Raw genomic sequence first — 6,193 nt, forward strand, 5'->3', positions numbered from 1 at the left:
GAGAGAGAGAGACTGTGTGTGACTGTTTGGGCAATGTCGATACTGTATCGAGCTCTTCGGTGTATCGGGAAATCTCGAACCTGTTGGAATGCAAGTTTCATTTCGTGAGCCCTGTCCTTCCGAATTCTTCAAAATAAATCTGAATGTGGCCTCAATAGCCAAAGCTTCATCTCTAAATTTAAGGTGACCCCTATAAATGTAAGACTACTCCTATATATTATGCTTATCCATTACGGATATTTTAGAACCGTGACTGTATATTAATGTAACTAAATTATACACAACTGCAACCAGTCACTTTTTTCATTAATAATGCTTTATTACATTAACCGGTTTTCGAACCCTTTCAGGTTCATCTTCAGATGATTTCGGGAGAATCCGGGAAGCTACATCATTATTGGTAGTAGCATAATGCTGGGTGCTGGTTTGCGACAGTATAGGCGGCTTTTTTCGTATCTGTCTGCATCCATTTTGAAGTCCAGAACACTTTCACACAAACTATATTAGTTCACACTTTAACAGTGACACTTCACCAGCATCCAGCATGCGCTTTACAACTGTTGCTTATAAGCAACAGTTGTAAAGCGCATGCTGGCTGGACTCTTCAAGCATTACGTAATAAGTATGTTATTAGAGTTCTAAAAGACCTACAATACTATTTGGTCAAATAAAACCCTACATTAAGCTCCACACTAGGAGCAGCAAGAGATGTCTTCCTCTTTTGTTGTTTCTTTCTCTATATATTATTTTAGATATCAAATTGATGCCACATTAGATAATTTAAACAGCTTAATGTCTGAAGGTAACCTTTTGGCATATAGTCCTCTCTGGTAATTGTAGATGGTAAGACACTGACAAGTGTTCATTACTTGTGGTTGATTCCACAGTTTTCTACTCTCATTGTCCAAATATGTACATATAAGTCTTCATGTGTTTTCGTTAACAGTGTATGTCATGTTTTTAATTATACAAATCTTAGATCGGGGTACAATGTCTCTCTTTTTAAAGAATTAGTGAGTTTTTTTTTTACCTAAGATGAGATGGTAAGTTTATCTGGTTGCAAAACGTGAGAGATCTGAAAGTATGCTCCCTCAAGTCAATATTCTAATGTATGGCAATGTAAATACATGGGAAGTAGAAAAACTAGTCTCCTTCAGTTTTATAGTATGTTGGTGTAATTTTGAATTGATTATGTTTGCATTGTACCTGAACACCTTGATGAGACTGGCCACAGTGGCATTCAGTACAACCCAAACCACAGCATAGAGGCTAGCAGCCACCATTTTCCCATCCAATGACTTCTGTGAATGTGACAAGCACAAAATTAATTCAGTACACTACGTGTGTGCATATCAAATTTTGCTGCCTCACCTACACCACAATACTACACTCATTGTTTGCAAGCAACGGGGTCCTTTTGGATAATTTCAGAGAAACTCTTTTAAAAATGGAAGTGGCTAATGTATGTGTGTTATATCAAGGTTGAAGCAAATATCCACCTCGGCATCTTAGGAGGCCTAGAGTTATTTTAGATTTGATGAATTAAAAAAAAAAAAAAAGAGGTACCCTCAGTAAAGTGTCCATAACATTCATGGAAAGTACCACAGTTTTGCTACGTTCATGGATAAATTTAATATGGGGAATTTCCTTGGATGCTAGTTCGCTCAGGCTATGTCTTCAGAATTCACCTGCCAGGTGACCAGGTGAATTTACAGGATACAGGTAAGAATGTTCGTATCTGCTGAAATTCAGTTTTTTCCATTCCATATGACTTAACAGATCTACCGTACAGAGAAAATGATCAAAAGGATCCATGACACCCTTCTCCTGCTACAGGAGCAGTGGAATAATGTGATATCCTGCAGGTTTCCAGGGTGCATCAAAACCCTGGGCATGAGGAACCTGATAAAGCAGCCAAGAATGCGCGTTGGGACACACATTGAAAACTTTTGCTGTCCTTCTGTGAGGCTGCCTCATGTTTGAGTCAGATCATCTACTGATGGGAAGATGAGAAACAGGAAGTGAAAGGCACTAAACCATTTGGCTATATCTTCATGTGCAAGAGGAGAAAACAGTATGTGGTGTCTGTGGCATACACATTTCAGCATATCACATTTGAGTGCCTTTTGTATAGTGCAGCTGTATATTTAAGTGGACTCTGCCTTCTATTTTGTCTAACAATGAGATAAACTTGGTACATGTTTTAAATTTTTGTGTACCATTTGGACTCTGGCCTAAACCTTAAGTTGGGGAAATGGCAGGTTCCATTTTTAGGCCAGTGAGCAGCCAGCAATACATCTGCTTTAGTTTTTTAGTCTCTTCTCAATCAAATTCCTCTCTACTTTTTAAGATATGAATTGTTGCAAGGTTTCATTATATCTGTGTGTGATTATGCCCATGTTTTCACCCCACTCACATTAGATCATTTGGTTTGCCTTGTCTCCAATTTCAAATGGTGTTGTCAATGATAGAATTAAAATGGTGTCTTTAAAGGCCAGTAATAAGACGGTGAGATTGCACAAACTTGTGGAAGTAGCTTTAAAAATGTGGAACTACAATCTTCCACATTTTGATGGCATACGGTACATGCAAGTAGCCCTCTGAGTTTAACGTTACAACTGCAATCTCAAATAATGGACTGTGGTTATCACTGATTTCCTTCTTTGTGGTCTGTAAATTGAAGAGCAAGCAGGCAAGTCCCCAGTCACTTCATCACAACTAGTAATTGCAACGTGTTTCACAAAGATATATCTGCACAGACATGACAACTAGTTACTGCAAGGTGTTTCACAAAGATATATCTGCACAGACACACCTGGGAAATGTTCATTTTCCACAAAATCCTTTAACACTGCAGAGAATGCAGATATGAGTTACTAATAATACTTCCACAAGAAATGCATATGGACAGAATTTTAGTAAATCTGCATATTTCTAGAGGGGAAATTGATTCGTAGTCATCCTTTATGGCAATTGCAGTGCTCTTTCAGGAAAGGCAACTTTCCCCAACATGATCACTGCTTGCTCCTCAGCTTACGGACACAGTACCTCCCTAGCATTCCGTTACACTTATGTGGGTATACAAAATTAACTTCACTGCGTTCGTGTTTATATTGTGGAGTTATTTTCAGTTTATTGATTACTTATTTGCAGTTATTGAGTGAGTTTTTATGTGAAATGTTGGAACATGCAGACACCCTCATTTGAGGTGATCGATGGTTCACAGTCAAACACTTCACTGTACAACTGGACGTCTCTGGTGGTTGTGCTGAGACACTCGTCCATCAGATGGGGTACTCGAAGGTTTGTGCCTGCTGGGTTCCTTGCCACCCAACAGAAGTCCAGAGCAATGAAGGACCATCTGTGCAGAATTTCTTGCATGTTACAAGGAAGGTTATTTATGCAACATGATGCCGACTCTGAAGTTGACAAGTAGAGCAGTATTGTGGGCATACAGGCCTTCCTAGTAAGGTGGTGTAAGGCTGTCACATTGAACTGAGATTAAGTTGAAAAATAGGGTTTTGTAGCTAAAAGAGTGGATAATAATATGGCGTGTTGTAATCCTGAATAAAACCGTCCTGCTCTCAGAAAAACAATGTGTTGCAATTGCGTATCGAACACACTTCATATGTAATGTTAGTGGGAAAGAAACTGGATTGTTAAGTGTGGCACCTTGCTGCTGTCTACAGTCGGCAGCGTATTGTAACACCGTGTGTATTGTGTTGTAATCACTTGATAGTTAAGTAATGAATGGTGGGAAAATTACTGCTTTTTCTCACCATTAATTGTGTTTCTCTTCTGTTTAGGAATTGCTTTCATTTGTAGAGTGGAATGCACTCAGTGGAGCTACATCCACGATATACCATGCAATGGGACTCATCATGTTAAAGCCTATAAAAGTAATATGCTGTAATGCATTGCTTGTCCAGCATTCAAGTATCTAAAAGTCCACGACACACAGGTGACCTGCTGTTGTAGAGAGAGTCAACTTAAGCCTCTGGACCTCTTCAGATGGTTTGAGATCTTGGCCCAACCAAATAAGATGGACAAATTTCAGAATCAAAGCCCATAGTCAGTCTTTATTTTATGAAATTAAAATAACTTGTGTACAGTTATAGGCATACAGCAAGCCACTCTGTTAATTTGTTAAACATTTTTGTACTGTCCCATATTATAGCCATGTAATAAAACATACGAGGTCTGTCTAAAAAGTATGCGACCTTTGGCCAGAAAAAATATTTCGAATACCTGACGGGGTTGGGACCCTAATCCCCTTCAAAATACGCCCCTTGTGCTTGCACACACTTAGCCCACTGATCCTTCCACTGCTGGAAACACCTCTGGAAGTCTTCTTTTGGAATGGTGTTCAGCTCTGTCGCTGTGTTCCACATTATCTGTTCTCACTCTCAAAACTGGATCCTTTCAGTGGCGTCTTGTTTTTGGAAGCAACCAGAAGTCGCAAGGAGCCATGTTGGGAGAGTCGGGAGGTTGGCGAATGGCTGTAATTCCATGTTTGGCCAATAAATTTTGGATCAAGTGGGATGAATGTGCAGGGGTGTTGTCATGATGCAGTTGCCAGTTTTTTGCCATCCACATGTCCGGTATTTTGTGCGGAACTGTGTCACGGAGTCACCGGAGAACATCTTGATAGTACTCCTTTGTCACTGTTTGTCTTTCCGGTGCGTATTCGTGATGCACAATTCCGAGGACATCAAAGTAGACAGTCAGCATCACCTTGATTTTGCTTCGCACCTGCCGCACTTTCTTTGGCCTTGGAGACTCAGGATGCTTCCACTTCGATGACTATCTTTTTGTTTCTGGGTCGTACCAGTACACCCATGACTCATCTCCGGTTATCATGGTGTTCAGAAACCCTGGATCAGTGTTGATGGTGTCCAGAAGGTCCTGTGCAATGTCAAAACGTAGGTCTTTTTGCTCCGGCGACAACACCTTGGGCGCAAATTTCGCATGTCCAAATCATCACACAAAATTGCATGTGCAGAATATTTACTCATTCCAACCTCTTGAGCAATCTCCTGCACAGTAAAAAGACGATCTGCCATCACCAAATTTTGCACCCTCTCAACTACAGCTGCACTCTGAGCAGTTTGGGGCCTGCCAGAATGCTGGTTGCTCTTTGCTGATGTGTGCCCATATTTGAATCTGTTGGACCACTCCTTAATTTGTGTTACACACCTGCTGAATCATGCGAATATTTTTGCTTTGAGAATCGTCAAGCTTTTAACAAAATTTGATGCATTAGACTCTTTTTCTTTACTGTGTATAGTGGCACCACATGATCGTCTCTATTTTGTGCGGGAAAATCAAAGGTCGGATACTTTTTAGACAGACCTTGTATGTTTGAAGTGTGCTTTACGATGATGGAAGTAAAGCTATACTTTGTGCAGTGCATGTTGAACAAGAGAATGAACTAGTCAATCGATCTGTTGAACAAAGGTTCTTCCCCAGTTTTGTGTTTGTGCGTGTGTTTTATTCTTTTCATTAATGGTAAACAATAAAAGCATATGTGTTATCACTGTGGTCTGTGTTTTTGTTTTTTGTAGTGAATAGTACATCTTATTAAAAGTGAACGTAGTAACATGACAGAACAGTCAATCATAATACATTTCTTCAGTCGGCCACAAAAAGTTATTAAACCAAATGAGGGCATTACACTGTCACCACCTGTAACTCCAGAGGTTAGTTTTTGCTATCCAGAAAGTGAAATAGAAAATTTTGTTTGATAATAATGAAATAGAAGTAGGAAAAGAATTAACACAGTTGGGAAATGAAAGTAAATGTAAAGATTTATTTTCTATTACTAGCAGTAGCATCAAGCAGTAACCCGTCTGGTTCAGTTTGCAATATATCTACAAAACCTGCTAGTGAACCAAAATGACCTCTATTAAGGCATTTTCCTTTTCAGTTGTTTGGAGGCAAGATATTTCCACCCAGATTGGTACCAAATTCATTCATGGCTGGAATATAGTATCATAACTGATGCTGCATTTTGTTTTGTCTGTACAGTATTCCAACTCCAAACTCAATGGAAAAAAAGTGGATTGCATGTTTTTGTAAGTGACGGTTTCACAAATTGAGGTTTTCACTAACTGGAAAAGAGTAGCAGAGTCTAATTCTGGCTTTAAGCAGCAGGAGAACAAGTTCACACACAAAATCCTGTAATTGCTTGGCA

The sequence above is a fragment of the Schistocerca nitens genome, chromosome 3, assembly GCF_023898315.1.
Source record: "Schistocerca nitens isolate TAMUIC-IGC-003100 chromosome 3, iqSchNite1.1, whole genome shotgun sequence".
Taxonomy (NCBI): domain Eukaryota; kingdom Metazoa; phylum Arthropoda; class Insecta; order Orthoptera; family Acrididae; genus Schistocerca; species Schistocerca nitens.